Source organism: Aptenodytes patagonicus, chromosome 9 (assembly GCF_965638725.1).
Source record: "Aptenodytes patagonicus chromosome 9, bAptPat1.pri.cur, whole genome shotgun sequence".
Lineage (NCBI taxonomy): Eukaryota > Metazoa > Chordata > Aves > Sphenisciformes > Spheniscidae > Aptenodytes > Aptenodytes patagonicus.
Genome location: NC_134957.1, coordinates 22,417,219 through 22,435,010, shown reverse-complemented (window position 1 = coordinate 22,435,010; position 17,792 = coordinate 22,417,219). Strand labels below are relative to the sequence as shown.

The following is a 17,792-nucleotide window of genomic DNA, read 5'->3' as shown; positions in this document are numbered from 1 at the left end:
ACCTTCAGTTAGTAAGACACCTGATCTTGTCTTTCACGATATTTTGCTTGAGAAAGAGGAACGATGTAAGTCAATATGACAAATATTAATTGGACTGAAAACTAACTGATAGGTCTCCGAGTGTAATTGTAAGCAGAAGCAGCACTGAACAAGGCACAGCTCCCTTCCTATCGCTTCTTGACCCCACACCGCTTAATGTGTGATCAGTGACCTACAAGAAAATATAAAATCATTACTGGTGATCTGCAGGTGCACAGAAGTTAGGGGCAGGTCACTGGTACCAAACCTAATCTGGATCACTTAATGAGCTGAGCTTAAGTAAACAACATGTTTTTCAATGCCACCAGATGTAAAGTCATCAGCCTAAGAATAGAGCGGCAGCTGGACTACGGGGCGGGTGACAAAGTCATAGAAAACAGTGATTCAGAAGAGGAATAATCAGCTGAACATGAGCTCCTAATGAGATGCTCTGCCAAGAGGCGCTAATGCTTCCATGGAACCAAAAAGGGAGACACCAAGGAAGACAAGGAGGGTTTTAGTACCTCTGTTGTGGGCACCAGGAAGACTTCCCCGAGGGCTGGAAAACACCCCTTCATGAGAAAACACCCAAGGAACACAGTTTATTAAGGACTAAAAGGTTAAGGGACATTTTAAATGCAGTCTCTAGGAAGGCACGTGGCAGATTTAACACTAAAGCGTTCTTTATCTGGCAAAGTGGTGTTTGGTAGCTGGACATCAAAATAGGTTGCTGTATATTTTTAGCAGTGGGGAAAGTTGTCCACTGAAACAGTCCACCCACAATTTGCCGACTATGGCAGAGTGCCTGTCACTGAAGAATCACTGGAAATACTTAATGAGATTTTTTTTTTTTCCAAAGGAAACACTCTAGTTTGAACAAGAATTAATTCAGAGGAATCCGGCAGCCTTCGTTAGGCTGGAATTGGGAGCAGGTTATTAGAACAGCTCCTGCTAGCTTTCTTCTGAATAAATACAGAAATACTGTGACTGCAGGCAGGGGCGAAGGGAAGAGGTGAAGCAGGCAGGCGCAGGCAGCCTTAGCTGCAATACGTGTGTGCTCCCAGTTAGGCGAAAAGGCCATTTTGAGTCATCTCTCCTCCCTTTTCAGGTTTAAGCCATTTCTGTAATGGGCTACAGCTTTCCAACACTTTTTTCCACCCGCGTAACATTATCAGTGTGAGCCATAGCTGCCCTGAGCAGCACAAGCCGCAGGGCAATCAGCATTTGCAAAAAGACAGCTACCAAAACGTGCCTCTAACAGTTTTATTGCCATGCCTTCTGCTTTAACTCCGTGCTGTAAGAGCAGTATTAGCCATTGGGAAGCTAAAACATGTTACCAGGCGAGAGTACTACCAAATAACGTCAGCTTTATTGCTGTCCCTTGGCATTTTGAAAGTATCGGGTGCCTGCTGGGTTTTAGTTATTGTTTAGGGGAAGCAAGGACCCTGGGCAGGCTTTATCTTTTCATTCATTTGTGTTGAGAAACCAGAATGGAGGGGTTTTTAAGTGTCAAGGTCCTTAAGAGAAAAATGGGGGAAAGAGAAAGTGGGAAACACAGGATGGGGTTGGAGGGAAGAGAGATCTTTCAAAGACATTTTCTTACGATTCCTAACATCTCGTGCAGCTTGAGCGTGTGTCAGTGACTTTGGGTACTGCCGTCTGGTTAATCACAGGGCTAGCAGGAGGGGCCCGGAGTGGGTGTTCTGCCTATTCTTTTTTGCAGCTGTTTCAACAGCAAATGCTAATTCCTCTCTCAATGTTTTGCTCTTTCTGGGAATTTAAAAATAACTTGCCTAATGAAGCAGTGCTGAGCAGCTCATATGTCCAGACAGATAGGAGTGAAATGCTTCAGTTCAGAAAGCAAAGTCGTCCGTGGTGGCAGTGCCTTTGAACAAGTCCCCCAAGGCCCTTTTTCAAATAATCCCAGGACTGGCTGAAATTAATGCAGGAAGAAATTCAGAGAAAGGGGGGAGAATCACGTCAAAGGGCCTGGGACTTGGGAAGACATTTCTGGGTGAGCTGTAATCAGTCCCATCCTATGACATCCCTTTAGCAGTGCCATTTAATTACTCCATTATGGGCAGGGTTTGATGTATGTGTTCTATAGCAGGGACATCCAGAAGATGAAAGAAAAATGTGGCGCTTACTGCACGCTTCACAAAGATCAATGAAGCTCCTTGTCCCTTGTTAGAGCAACGAGAAGCTGAGCACAGAGTGACAAAACTGCCTGTCCAAGGGCAGCCACTAAAGCACAGGCAGAGATACTTACAGGCTATGGCAGTTTTCAGTTTCTCCCTCAAAACCACCTTGCTTTGTTACTCATCTTTGGTTTTCCTATCCTCTGTACCCGGAGGTCACCATCCCCATTCAAGTTTACCCTGCAGTGAGCACGTCTGCCTCAATAGGACAGGACACGTGAGAATCGCGAAGGGTGAACGTCCGTGTATTTCCAAGAGTAGCTGCAAGAGTGATTACAAAAACAAGCTGGGCATGATATGCTGGGAAGCAAAATTGCTATGGAAAGGCAGGCATGGGGTCCAGGGAGATACTTGGCTTCTTACTTTGGGCCAAGACTGGAGTGAGAAAGCCTTCCCCTGCCCACTTCTAGCCTTCTTAGCCTCTTGGATTGATTTGCAACATTATTGTTTTCTTGTTCTTTAGAATTAAATCATTTATGGTACAAGTCCTTGAGGTTTCAGACTTACTTCTGTGGGTGCCATAATGCTTATCAGGGAGTAAATGTTACTCTTTCTAATATATCAATGATAAAATCCTTTTTTTCCCCAGCTAGATGAATGATTATTACATTCTTCCAATCAATTCTCATTTTTCTTTAATTGCTTCTGATGCCCTTGGCACTGTTGAGTGACAGGGTCTGCACTCCAGCCTAGGAGGCTACTGGGGTAACTCGGCAATCTCCTCACCTGCATGAGAGGAGATTATCGATCTTAAAAGGCTGGTGGTTTTATTTGGGGCAGAGAGGATGAGGAAAGCATCTGTCAGAAGAATTTGCCAGGCAGAGACTCATGCTACTACCTATGTTAACCCTACAAAGAATGTAAGATCTGTATCATATGCAGCATGCCCGTATGTTTTTATTGAATTGTCCTTAGGAAATGCCAGCTCTAGAGTGCAATTCATCATTCCCTTTAATCTTGCAGCAAATATGCCATACTGTAAAAGGATGAAATGAAACCAAAACAGAAGGATCGTGTGTTACTTCGGCTCTGTGCTTGTGTCAGGGAAATGGAGGACTTCCACCACTGGGATGCAACTGCTAAAAACCAGGAGCTTCTCTCCCTCTGTACAGAATAATGAATTTCATCACCATCCTTCATCCTGCATCCTTCAACCAAGAACATGGCCTGTGCGATGTCCAGAACAGTCCAGGCAACGGCACGTTTTCTTTTTTGAACTGAAATCTTAACCCAGTTCACAGCCATAGCCCTAAAGTTAAACTGGTGATCACTCCTTGCTCGACAACACGGCACCTGCTCTGCGTAGCCAACATGAGCCTCCATCTCAGCACGTTTCCTCTAGGTTAGCAGACTTTACAGACTTGGCAATAATTGAGAGATTTGTACCTTTCTGTTCTCAAATACTAACCCTAACTTCAAGCAACCTTGACCAAAGCTGTACAGTGACTGTCTCACTCGCACCAGGAGCTCCCTGAGCTCCCTGGGCCTTTCAGATTAGATAATAAAACTTACTCTTCAACTCTTGATTTCAATAATCCTGGCATCATAACGCCAACTGAGACTGGAATTTCCCACCCTCCAAGAGAGAAACTCACCTCCACTCTACCCACAAAAACCCCTGAGGGTGTTAAGCCTGTTCATAGAGAGGGTCCATAATAGTGCAACCCATCCCCATAGCATCAGGGCGCATTGCAGAGGGGTCATGCCAAGCACCCACCTTCAAACAGAGCCAGGGCCAAATCCAGCGTGCGCCTCAAGGGCGGGACCCACCTTGTAGCCAGGGGCAGACCACGTCCTTGAGGGACTCGGGTCGATGCTAAATCTCTGACGCAGCTCCGGGTGCTGCCGGACAGACTCCTCTCACCTAACGCCACGCCAGGTGCTCGTTTCAAAAAGCAAGATCTTAAATAGTCTCCATAGCCAACAATAGCATTTTGCAGCATTATCCGATGGGAGATGAAGGAGGGATAAATTCCTTAAAAATAATCCTCATGGTGTTAAATAATGTGGAACTAGGCTGCCTAGTTCTCCTCCTTGGTATTAAACTGTCCTGTTTATCACTGGTTTCAGCTCTGCCCCCCTCACTGCCCTGTCCTGTGCACCCTCCTCTGCTGCAGCACGGGGCTGACATGACATACCACTGCTTCAGCAGCTGCCTGCCGTAAAAATGTGCCCTTATCTCTCAGTCTGCAGTTTATGCTCAGTCTCTTTATTTTCCTTCATGTAATCATCAGATATTTCTGCATTTCGTTGTGATAAATACCAGACTGTTGAATCTCTGGGGCTGCCAAGAAATGCATCTCGGCATAGCACAAATAGATCTGCTATTTTATTTTATTCCTTCCTTTAGTCTAACATTTATTCCTGCTATTGTTGTCCTTAGAAGGATAAATAGGGCTGCATCTTGCTAGCAAGTTGCTCCAAATACATTAGATGAAAGAATAAATAACATGATGTACCGAAGGCTATGAAGACTAAATATATTATATTGAGATAGTCAAGCAAAGGATGTGATAATGTGCTATTCATTATACAGGTGCACCAGTGCTCGCTACAGGATAAAATTAGATTGACTCGTCTGTAGGTCATGTACCTTATGCTGCTCAGAATTGGCAGAGATCTTCTTCTGTCTGTACTGGTAGTGCATTGAAACAGGAGCATGTCAATCACAGCCCTGCACTCCAAATAAAGGTTTCCATGATCACACAGTATTGCACAGTGTAAGGCACGACCTGGTCATCATGGCTTTGGTACCACATCTGAAGACATCTTTTCCATTTCCACTCTTTAAATGCCATCGGTTTCCCTTTCACCTCCTCTCAAAGAAGAAGGTAGGAGATGTGCAACGTGCAAAACGATAAGAAACACATGGCGTCTGATAGGTTGGTATGTCAAGCATTACCCAGGTTATTTGCCCCCGGTCATCGTCTGAAGGTACGTTCAGTGATGCTGAGTGACTCCCTGAAGTGGTGATAGGCAAAACCAACTCGCAGGAACGATCGCTGTTTGCTGCTGCAGTAACTCGTGCTGCATTTCAGACGGCAGGACAGACTGAGCACTCAGTCTGGCTCCGTGTTTCCTGTTTTCCTTGATACCCGCATCCCCACTTTGCCAGCTTACAGCCACCGTTCTTGAGACACTTCTGCCACACAACCTAGCTATAAAATGTCTTGCGCTCCAGAGAACACATCCCTTAAGTACTTTTCTCTTTGCAAGTGGATTTGCTGTCTGCAGCTGCCTTTATAGCCACCCACCCCTATTGTTATTTCCATTAAAAGGCGGGAAGCCTAATTTTGCATAATCATGCAGTCTAGAAGATCTCTAAATGAATTCTGATGGTAAAGAAAAAACAGGTGCAGGTATAGCCAAGAGAGGTAGAAGTGTCGCTTATGCTTTGTGGGGGAGACAGAGATGCAAGATGCAAAATTCCACGGAAACTCACTTGTGTTTGTTTAAGTCCTTCTGTCCCCCAGAGACAGGGATCAATAAGAGCCTGCGATGTCACTTTGGCTGCCTGGGTTATCTCCCTGGGCGGCTCGTCTGCAGGAAAGGCTCTTGAATGGGTACCCTCTAGGTATATCTGCTGGCTGGTCTCTCTCTGGATGACAATTGCTTCTGTTTCTGCATTTTAAGATGGCTCAGTATACACATTTTAAAAGAAAAATCCAGTCAGGGCTTGTGATACCTTGTGGTATCACTCAAAAAGACAAAAAGACTTCGATTTTAGCACTGTTCAGCTTTTAGCAGCCCAAGGGCAGGCCTGAGTGCTACTCGGTGATGCAGACTTTGCCTTTCCAAGGCGGCCCGCAGCGTTGGTAAAAGCTAAAGCCGGTGCTCCGAGGGCTGCCTGAGCCACTTGCAGGATGGCAGCGCACAGGCTCTTCCTCTGAACTGGGCTCACGGCAGGGCAGGAAGCCCAGCAGCGAAAGCAAAGCACCAATGAAGAGCTGGATTTAAGCTTTTCTTGCAAACACGCGGGGTTCCTCTCAAGAATGCCATTACAGCCTAGAGGAGCAGAAGCTTCCTCTTTCCCGCCAGTATTTATGAGATTAGTTCTTACCCGGGGTCTGATCTCCCATTCTTGAGCCATTTCCAAGCGTCACGCTCAGCCACTGCGCTGAATGTTGCTGCAGCTAATTATGGTCACTGCAGCTAATTACGGGCTGACCATGAAGCCCTGTCATCCCGTCCCAGCAGGGCCAGTTGGCCAGAGCACGCCACGATCGTTTCTGTGAGGCAGCATGCAAAGCCGTGGCAGGCTGTGCTCTCCATCTCAGGTACCTTCGCACAGCCGGAGCCATCTTTTCCTCTGTCCATAAGCAGCAGCTATGGGTAACATACATCTTCTTTGCTTGTTTGTTGACTGCTGCTGGCAAAAAGACATCGCTGTTGCTATGTGAGGCTTCCATATGGCACAAAACCCCCTCCCATGTCCTTAAACGCAGAGGTGGATGCAGAGCAGATTAGAGAGGCTTAGGAGAGCAGCGTTACAGCGTCATGGACACCAGTCTTCTCATACAATGCCCAGTGGGATGCTTCTAGAGTAGGAGTGAAATGAGATGAAGTAGAAAATACATTTTAAGGGATGCTGCAGAATAAACGTCTTTTGCGTGGCTTGGATTAGTCGCTCCAAACAGCCAGGAGCCCAACTAGAAGATGCGAGAGGAGGCTGGAAGTGCACTGGGACTGGGCAAGAGGATGAGCCGAGATGGGAGCCAACGCAGGGAGGCGTGGGGAGCCCCGGGGTGCAGGGATGGTGGGCAGGGATGGATGGGACCGACGTCCCGCTCCTCCCACAGCTCTGAATAGCGTCATGAAAAACAAAAATTGAAGAATACTGACAAGAAGGGCAAGTGGAAAAGGCGAGCTCGTATGGCGAGGAATGAGGCAAAGGTGGGAAGTGATGAAAACCTTGAGGTAGTGATAGGCAGGTGGAGATAAAGATCAAAAGGGCGGATGGTTGGCTCAAGGCAATTTCCGAATTTTGGGGTCAATCAGCAGAGGGATCACTTTCTCAGACACAGAGAAGGGCCAGTGTCGCACCTTGAGGGATCTGGGCTCTTCATCCTCTCCGCAAGATAGCTCCCCCAGCACAGCAAGGCCATCAATGCCAGGGCAAAGCACATAGCCATTGTTTGTACTAGCGTGTTCCCAAGCTCAGCAAAACAAAGAGATAACCAGCGCAGGCAACAAACTCCATGACCCGCACAGAAGCTTGGCACTTAATAACTACTGTTGGTATAGCACGCTTAATACAAAACTGCCGTTGTCTCATGCCCCGTGTTGGGTGCCAAAAAGTACTGTGGTGGGTTGACCTTGGCTGGATGCCAGGTGCCCACCAAGCTGCTCTGTCACTCCCATCCTCAGCAGGATGGGGCGGGGGGGCGGGTGGGGGGAGAAAATAAGATGGAAAAAAACCTCGTGGGTCAAGATAAAGGCAGTTTGATAAAGCCCGAGCAAAGGCCGCGCGCGGAAGCAAAGGAAAACAAAAGATTTATTCTCTACTTCCCGTCAGCAGGCGATGTCCAGCCACCTCCCGGGAAGAAGGGCTTCAATACGCGTAGCGGTTGCTCTGGAAGACAAACGTCATAATAACAAATGCCGCCCCCCCCCCCTCCCGCCTCCTTTCTCTTAGCTTTTATTGCTGAGCATGACGTCCTATGGTATGGAATATCCCTTTGGTCAGCTGGGGTCAGCTGTCCCGGCCGTGTCCCCTCCCAAGATCTTGCCCACCCCCCGCCTATGGGGTGAGGGGGGGAACGTTGGAGGGACAGCCCTGATGCTGTGGAGCGCTGCTCAGCAGTAGCCAAAACACTGGTGTGTTACCAACACCTTTCTAGCTACCAATACGCGGCACAGCACTATGGGGGCTGCTGCGGGGAAAATTCATTCCATCTCAGCCAGACCCAATACAGATATGTTGTTCCTTTTCTCTTGGAAGAAATCAGAAAGACGGTTTGCAGAGACAGAAGTCCAGGCAGAAGGAGGGGAGTGCTTGAGAAATAAGTTTTTAGCTGGTAAGAAAGAGGTGAGAACTGGGGATGGGGGGGGGGGATTCGATGAAATGGGAAAAATGGAAATTTTGCATCTTGAAAGATAATGAAACCAGAAAAGAAGAGGAGGAATCTGGCCATCCCAGTTACTTCTTTACACCCAGGACCCGGCACCATACGGATGTAACAACTCTTACTGTTTCAGGAGACGTGGTGAGGAGTACCACCAAACACTGATAAACGACCTTTCTCGCATTGCTAGGATTTAGGCTCGTTCCTTTTTCTTAATTTCCTCCAACCCTTCTGAGTCTCAGCTCCTTCTGTCACATTTGCATGTGTTTATCTCTTCCAAACACTTGTAGACAGCTACCTCGTCTTCCCTTGCATCGCTGACGATGTAACTTTAACTAGGGAGAGTAAAATGACAAAAAAATGGAGCAAACAAAAAGGCAAAGAAACGACAAGGGCATTTTGCTGCCTTTTGCACTAAAGCACAGTGACTCCTGTACTGCTGAGTGGTATCACTATTGTGTATTTAAATCATACACGCTTTCCAGGCGTGCAATAAAATAAACATCCCAACGAATAATTCAGATAAGGTTGCAGACCCGTATGTCTTCTTGGCGCGTGTTAGCTTGTGAGCTTCAGAGCATCGTGAGACATCAGCGGCGTAGGAAATGCAGGAGCAAAGTGTGAGTCCCACAGCAAGGTGGGCACCATCCATCTTCAAACGTCAGCAGCAGTCCTGCCTCCGTCCCAGTACTGGGATGGAGAAGGCTCTCCAGTGACAGCGAATGCTCCTGGAGAAAGAGAAAACCAGTCGTTCGTTTGCATTAAACTTGTTGGAGGTTGGTATCTTTGGAATCCTTCCCCCCCCCCCCCCCCCCCAGTTAGATGATATTTATCACAGAGTTTGAAAGTTATGGAAATGACCCAAAAGACAGGCTGGCGATGCAATTGCAGAAGCTCGCTTTCCTTAGAAAATCAGCTTAAAACCCCTAATGATTGGAGAAATGGCCCCACAGCCCATTATTTGGTGGCCATTTACATGTCAAGGTCCCTGTCTCCAATGAGAGAGAGAGGATGTCTGAATCTTTCCTTGCTCATAATTAAAGCTTACGAGCTGGAGACTCATTTTTCAGGTGCCCCTTTCTATTGATCTTTAATGCCACTTTAGAGGTTATAACTAATAATAGTGGATTTTAATCAACTCAGATTTGGTCGTGGATGCTACTTTCAGCTAGAGGAATCGAGTTAACGGCCTCTTGCCTTTTTCCTATTTATATTTTAACTGCGTTGTGCGAGAATAATGTAGCATCTTCCTTCAGACACAATTAGTCATTTACTTTATGTAGAAATCTTCAGCGTGTAGTAATCTCAGCCGTATTCAGCCAAGCAGGTAAGCACATACTGAAGTCTACAATTAAAATCCTTAATTAAATCCTTAAATTAAGCACATACTTAAATGCTTTGCTAAAGAGGGATATAATCTCCAACATGCTTAAGATAAAGTGTGTGTTTAAGTGCTTTATTGATCCAGTGCTTTCGCTGCAACACAAAGTATATTTGCGAAGCAAAAGCTACTATAGGTGTAATCCCACAAAAAACCCCAGCAATTTGACGGGGGAAGCCTGTGCGCATTTATCAACATAAACCACACGTCGCCCGTTCTGAGAGTTCGTACCTGGAATTTTATGACACGTAAAAAACCCATTTGGCTGTGATGTTGCCAGACCAGTGGAACGCGGTTAGCTGTGCCGGGACCGTGGCAGCGCGAGCAGCAGCGTTCACGGCTCGGCTGCGGGTTGGAGAAAGGACAGTCCCAACTTGGATGCCTGGCTGGGTTTTGCATGGCTTGCCGGGCTGGGGAGGTGGCACTTATATCCGAGATTTGGGGCAGGTTTGGTCTCCGTGTTGACTTTGGGGGAGCACGAGGGTGGGAGACAGGAAGAAGACCTCCTCTACTCCACCAAGCACCGGAGCCAGGACACTGCGGTGGGAAGGCGTATTTATGGGGCAGGAGGAGAGACAGGCTTTGGAGACGGCTTCAGGGCTAGGGCTGGGTCCTGGGTCTGAGAGGGAAGGCTTGGGCTTTCTGCCAGGGTTTCTGAAGGGGACGAGCAGAAGAGTTTAACTGCTTTATCTGCAAAGGCTCACAGGGTGAAGGTGGTGGCTGATTTTGGTATGAAATGGTTCTTGTTTCAGGGCAGGGATCTGTCAGCTAGCTGCTATTAAAGCTAAGTTAGGTTGGGTTTAAAGCTGAGCTTTGATAAGCTCAGGGTTGAGTATCTTTGGTTGACAACTGGGGCCGGGGTGAGACCTGATGCCCTGAGTGCACCTGAACCTTCTCCTCCTCCCCACCAGAAAATCTGCCAATAACCCCAGTGCCAGTAGCTTGGATCTGCTCCAAGAGGAGTCCAAGGAGATCTGAATTTGGCCCGGGGGGACTGTCAGAGCTACGGCAGGACATTAGCCGGGGAGGTCTGGCTCTTCTCCTGGGACCGCAGTGGCTAGGCAGCAGCCGAAAGCAGAAAGGGAAAGCGAAAGGGGCAAAAGCAGTTTTGTTTTTCAGAGAATAAGGAAAAAGGGGCTGGATCCCCCAAACCTCCTCACCCTGACTTGTCTTCAGTCCACAGGTGGGTCTGGCACTTACCCAGCTTCAGGTTGGCAGCATCCAGTCAGACAGGAGCAGCCCGGGCAAGCTCAGTCCTGGGCCAAAAAGGAGACAGACGCATCCTCAGGCCACAGTCGAGTCCTTTCCACGCAGACTGAGCTTCGCTAGACCTGGCCCACGGTCAAACATGCCAGCAAGACTCCGCGAATTTCCCTCATTCCTGCCAGAAACGGTATGAAAAGAATATTGAGTTGCAATTACCATGGCATGCACTATTCCTGCTTCAGATCCCAGCGTCATTTAGACGTCAGCAGAATGGATGCTGCCCAGTTGATGAACAGCTATTTGGTATTTTGTTTTAACCTCATGGCCGGTGTGTGACTTTGGGCTTTATTTACTGCCTGCTATCCAAACCCAGCCCCAAAGATGAGGTTATTCATTTCCTCACATCCTTTCCTACCAGAGTTCATCACTCCGGCACCCAGGAGCGACGCACGTATTAATGAATTTAGCGTTGTGGAAGGGTGGGGGAAGGATTATTTCCATGTTTCAAATTTGGAGCTTAACTGTGCTCATTTGAAACAACCTCTCATTTTGGATCCATGATTTGCAGTGGCCAAGACTTTGGTTTTATTTCATTTACAGCAAACATACGATAGTATAGAATAGTAAACCATCATGAAATCAGAAAAGCCTGACTCTGTAGCGTATGGGTGTTAGCACCCCAAATCCTTATGAGAAACGATCGCTCCAGTGGGCAGAACTTGGAAGTGTAACACATTTAACACAGAATAAATCTGTAAAATCTGAGTTTCCTAACCCAAATTCCCGCTTCGGATGGTGTAATGCCACCTGCGTACGGCATAAGGCGTTGTCTGCGGTTTGGCTATGACTTTGCGGAGGTGAAATGGGAGCCTCGCACTGCGTCCGTTGGGGCATCGGCACACGGATGGCCGTGTTTGCGCTGTGTGCCGCTGATTAGAGAGTGCTGCAAAGCCTGCGGACACTCTCACAGCACCGCAACAGGCCTCCTAATTTGTTGTTCCCGGAAACACTGTCATTGCTAAGTTCGAAATGTATTTAAGAGAAGCGCTTGCAAATACCTGACACAAAGCAATCCCCAGTTTTTTTGTATTGACTTTTTTTTGCACGAAGAGAGAAAAATACATCCGCAATTTAAACTCATTACCTGACACCCTCTAGAGGCCTCCAGCCTGCAAACGCTTCAGCACGAGCTAATTTTATGAGAATATTCCCACCTTGTGCTAACTCGTTTCAGCTAATGAACCCAGGAGGGCCAGCAGCACGCGTGCCCTGGGCTGGTGGCCGAGCTGTGCCGGGGCTGGCGGCGCAGCAGGGAAGGTTTCATTAGCGAGACAGACGCCAGCCCCTAGGCACAGGCTTGGGGGAAAAAAAAGTTTCGAGTCCTCTAGATGCGACGTTACCAACTCGGGGAAAGGCTCAGCAGAGAGAACGAATGGTGCCGCAGCCCAGCAAGCCTTTTTTCTTTTAGAAATGGCAGGTAAGAAGTCCAACCAAAGTGCCCGCACGGCGTACGAACCGAAAAGCTTGGGAGAGCTCGGGCTGCAGCGTCTCACTCTGATGTTTGTGTGCCCGTCCTTCTGCACAAGACCCTTCGGACTGGATCCACACCATCCCTAAACGCTACATAAAGTGAGCCCTTGGGATGCAGCCCCGGGCCCGGCTGGCTGGCACTTCTGACCCTTTTTGAGTGGTTTTTGCTAAGCTGGCTGGGCAGTTAAGCAAAGTTTAGGTGCTGTTGGATTGTTTTTCCCATCACAGCTTCTCTCACACTCCAGCTTCTTAGGTTTTAGCATATTGCAAATCTTCCCCCGGCATGCTCTGCAGCAGAAGATGGATTATATTAAAGCAAAAATCAAGCAAGAAAATGTAGAGTGACAGCTCAGTTTCCACATGTAATTCAGTCCATGCGTGAAAATCCACGCGCGATGATCCGGTGTGGCACCTGCAGCGCAGCTTCACAGCATGGGGCGAAAGCGGTCTCAGCTTCACAGTTTCTCATTGCTCTTCGTGAGAGATGACTCAAATGGTATCGATAGACTTCAGCGCAGTTTGCACGTTTACAGAGAGATAATCCAGTAGTTTAGTTACCGGGCAGGGACACAGGAGATGGAGGAGCACATCTTCCTTCCATCACACGTTTACCATCTAGTTCAAGGTAAGGCATAGATGTCCTGAAGTGTCCAAGGACTTTGGCAGGGCCACGGTAGAATTTACCTGCCTCCATCCCAATGTGTCATCGTCAGAAAATTCATGTCTAATCCTGTGGGCACCATATTTCTAGACATGCCCGAAGTGATTTGGTGCTGAGCAGCTCAGCAGTATCTCAGATCTCATTATCGCTGAGGTTCCCAGGTTAGGCATTTCCCGAACGAATCCCTCTGAGGGCTCAGCCTGTACCGAACTGCAGCTCACAGCATCGGGGTCCACCCCGAGCCCAGGAACAACCAATGCATCCCCGCTGGTGGCATCCCACCCTTTCTGCGTGGCCACCTGGGAACAGGAGACCCGAATGAGTCCCTCGTAGGCATGAGGGCTCGTACGCCCTTAGCCAAGGCAGGTACTCCAGCAGCTGGAAAATGGCACAGCTGCGGTTCCCAAAATGAGTGTAACCGCATCTAATGCACCCTTCTAGTCCCAAACCCATGCAAACGGCACCCAAAGAATCTCTCAACCCTCTCAGCCTATGCCCTGGATAATATTACATTAAACCATACTGACCCTACCCTTCAAAATAAAAGAGCTTAGAATCATAGAATCATAGAATGGTTTGGGTTGGAAGGGACCCTAAAGATCATCTAGTTCCAACCCCCCTGCCGTGGGCAGGGACACCTTCCACTAGACCAGGTTGCTCAAAGCCCCGTCCAACCTGGCTTCTAAGCTTTGGCAGTATGAAAAGAAAAAAACTCACCAAATTCATCAGATAACTGATCAGCTTCTCCCGTTTCCATGCTCTGATCAGGTAAAAACTACCACAATCCAACCTGGCTGAACTCAAACTGGACGTCTCCTCTCCCTGGATGAGTCCCCAGACACTGGGTTAGCGGCCGAAGGGGAGCTGCGCAGCTGAGCCGCCCATCCTCGGCAGCCGGCTGCGGCGGGGGGATGCCGAAGGAGCCCGTCACCACAGGAACGCTTCCCAGATGCTGCTCTGGGAAACTCACACCCAAGCCCACAGGGTTTACCTACGGCATAATTAAAGGGGGTGAGAAAGACAGACAGACCGCCGGGCTGCCTGTCAATCAATTGAAGTGGCTCGATGCCATTGTTCAGACCCCATCAGAAAGCCGGGATGCCGTGTGTGAATTCCCCCCTGGATTTGGATGAGCTTCGTGAGCCTGCCCTGCTTAAACACGTGGGTTTGCTGTGACCGGCCAGGGGTGCCTGCGCCCCGCCGGCATCTCCGCTCCTCTCCCTTCCCTGCCCACCAGCAGCCGTGCACCGCTCCGCTTCTGGCTGCAGGAGAGGCAGAGAAAGCAAAGCAAAGCGATTTAATGCATCCCATTTCCCAAGCGTTTCAATAACTGAATTCTCTGTAGAAGGCAGTGCGTGGAGGGGCAGGGTTTCTCGCGTCACAGCTGCTGGCGTGATTAGGATGGGTATTACGGCGGCTTTGAGTCAAGGTACAGCAGAGTAGCCTTTAAGCAGAGGTAAGCTTATAATGGAAAATGCTATAGGAAATAGAGTCTAAATCTAATTCTTCCCGGGATACGTGCAGGCGGGCTGCTTGGCGGTGCGGCGTTATTTGCCTCCTGACCTCCCCGCTGTTGCTCCTTCCGTTAACCGGGTGAAGCAGTTTTAAATAGGTTGAAAAACCGCTGTGCAAAATCCTCCTCAGTGCAGGTGTGTCCTGGTTTCGGCTGGGATAGAGTTAATTTTCTTCCTGGTAGCTGGTACAGTGCTGTGTTTCGGATTTAACATGAGACTAATGTGATAACACACTGATGGTTTAGTTGTTGCTGAGCAGTGTTTATACTAAGTCAAGGACTTTTCAGCTTCCCATACTCTGCCAGCGAGGAGGTGCACAAGAAGCTGGGAGGGGGCACAGCCAGGGCAGCTGACCCAAACTGGCCAAAATATTCCATACCATGTGACGTCGTGCTCGGTCTATAAACCGGGGGGAGTTGGCCGGGGGGCAGCCATCGCTGCTCGGGGACTGGCTGGGCGTTGGTCAGCGGGCGGTGAGCGGTTGCATCACCTCTTGGTTTTTTTCGTTTTCCCTTCCTGGGTTTTGTTCCTCTCTCTCTCCCCCTCGTTGTTTTACTTTCCATTACTACTACTACTACTACTACTACTATTATAATTATTATATTATTTCAATTCTTAAACTGTCTTTATCTCAACCCACAGGTTTTGTCACTTCTACTCTTCCCATTCTCTCCCCCGTCCCACCGGGGGGGTTTGAGCGAGTGGCTGGGTGGGACTCAGTTGCCGACTGGGCTTAAACCACGACGAGGTGAAGGCAAAATCCTCCTGAGCGCAGGTGAAGTTCTTCTAAGCCGTCCTATGGAACCGGTTGCAAAATTACATTGCTGCTTCAGGACTCGGCGAAGGCAGTTAAACCAAACCGAGAACGACCGAGGAAAGGCTGGTATTACCCAGGGCGGGTTTGTCCCCAGCCTGCCTTCGCCAGCCGGAGACAGCCGCTCCCGCTGGCGAGGCGGAGAAGGCAGTGATATTAAATTACATCCTAATTAAAATCTGACTCTGCTTTCATTCACAAGGAAAAGTCACTGGGCTGTATGCATAGACGGATGATGGTTCATCCAGAAGTTATGAGCATTTTAATTATATGTGCATATAATATAAACGCGTTAGAGAAACACAAACCCACTTTAACAGGGCCCTTTCTGTGGCATTACTCAGGTATATGAAGGCTCCGCTGCTTAATTAAATGTGTTTTATTTAGGTAAAAGATGGAGACTTTATACAGTTAACAGGTGCCTTATTTTATAGGGTAGTTTTCACTGTATTTTAAATTTTTTAAATGTGGAAATTTATCCCATTAAAGGAGCACTGCCGTGATGAAACCTCTGCCTTTAAACTGCTACAAAGATAAGACCGTGCGATTCAAGTGGAGGGTAATTTTAACCCTAATTTACCCTTCCCAGCTGGGCTGTTTGCCTTTTTAGTACTTTGCTTTGCCAAGGCAATGACATTTCGGTTGTACTCCCCAGCTCTGGTTAGCTTTGGTCCCACTTGAATGCTGTAGCAGGGGCTGCTACATTTATCCTGCTCAAACTTCAGAGGAATCTCCACATCAGAAACAGCTCCCCTGGGATTGAGAAGCGAATCATTAAAACATCTGCATTGATGGGCTTTCCCACAAAAGTACGGCTGGAACCGAAATGACTTGAGTCCCTCTTTTCAACGCCTTTTCTAGAGCCACGGTTTTTATAGAAACAGTGTCAGAAGATGGGGGGTTATTGGAAACGAGGAGGGTTCATGCAATGCTGTCCTACAGAATGGCAGCGCACGTGCTCCCTGAGCTGGGAGCTCGTCTGGAAAACCAAGGTGAGGAATTTCCCCTCCGGCTGCCGAGCAGAAGCTCTCGGCAGCTCACCTGATGGATGTATGTGGACATCCACGGCTTTGCTCAGCGCTGCAATAAACCACCGACCGGGGAAGCCCCCAGATGGGAGCGCGTCCCAGTGCATCCCTGTGACAGTCCCGTCCATCAAGCCACGCCTGGGATCGCCAGCTCCGATTACCAAAGTGAAGCAGGCAAATGGCCCAACTAAAAGCACGGGAGTCCCTGGAACAGCAGCACTAACCCGTGCAAGCTGGTTTGGGCTTTGCCAAGGGGAAACGCCTCGGGCGGCTCCAGAAATACTGCTGGCGCTCAGCAGTCGAGCACTGATTTCTGTTTCACCGGTTCGGATGCTGGGCAGTGAGATCCGCTGTGGCTTGGCACGAGCGTCAAGCGCCCATCGGTACCAGGCTGAATTTTCGATCTGTCCGTGGCGGGAGGCTCCTAAAGCTTTTGGGATCACTTAGTTTGAATGGCTCAGGGGACCTGGTGCAAGCCTTCTTCAGGGACCTGCTTTTAAGTTTATCAAATCAGTGGGCTGGTAAACGCGCTAAACCTTTGGTTTATACCAGGTATTTATTCACCGAGTTCAGCAGAGTTAAGGCGTTGGAGGCAGGGTGGCTGGAAACAAGCTGCAAAAGCCCATTTTCTTTAATGCAGCTGGATGTGAAACCAGTCACTAACGCGCGTTTCTTGTCTCCTCTGCTCCTGGGCTGATCCCTGAGCATCCCTCTTCCAGCCCTAACACCACTCCTTGCGTACGTTCACCCCCCCCAACCCCACGCCCGTGCTAAACCTCTGGCTGGGGGCTGAGGCAGCACCGCTCGCACAGCCACTGAATGCTTGATTGCAGTTAAAAATTGGGAACGTGAACAGGCTGCTCCATCCCATTCCCAGCAACTTCTGCATCCATAGGGAAGTTCAGAGGGCGGGATGCTGCAGCAAGTGAAAAAAAGTCTCTACGGAAGCCGCCACCATCCGTGGCAGCAGCAAAGGAGCCGCTGAGACGGTACGGTCCCTTTGAGGAACAGCCGAGGTTTTGTCAACTACAGCCTTAACCATCCATGGGAGCTAAGTGAAACCACAGGCGCTGCCCGCACCACGCGGGAGCGATTGCAGCCGGAGAAGCCGCTGAGCTCGGGGCTTTGGCATTGAGCTTTGTTTCCGAGTGGGAAGGGTGCTGGCGACCGTGCCAGCTCGTAGCCTGCAAGCCAGCTATGAAAGAGCCCAAGAAATTGGGTATTTCCCAAGAAAGACCCATCTCATTGGGACCTAGGGGGTCAGAAACTGAAAGAGCAACCTTTGTCCTCCAGCGATGGGCGTCCTCCCTGGGTGGGGGAGGACACACCAGCGCATCTCCCCACCCCAAATTTTCGTACCACTTACGCCGAACACGT

At 48.9% G+C, this 17,792-nt stretch overlaps 1 pseudogene across 1 annotated transcript in view; it reads right to left on the bottom strand.

Moving 5' to 3' along the window:
• LOC143164616 (uracil phosphoribosyltransferase homolog) overlaps nucleotides 1-17,792 on the bottom strand; it is a 269,486-nt pseudogene that overhangs the window by 3,340 nt on the left and 248,354 nt on the right. Inside the window, exons 4-5 of the transcript XR_012996106.1 lie at nucleotides 16,873-16,908; nucleotides 5,269-5,280 (exon numbers count right to left, since the gene is read on the bottom strand). The product of XR_012996106.1 is annotated as a uracil phosphoribosyltransferase homolog (transcript). The remainder of the gene's footprint in view (nucleotides 1-5,268; nucleotides 5,281-16,872; nucleotides 16,909-17,792) is intronic.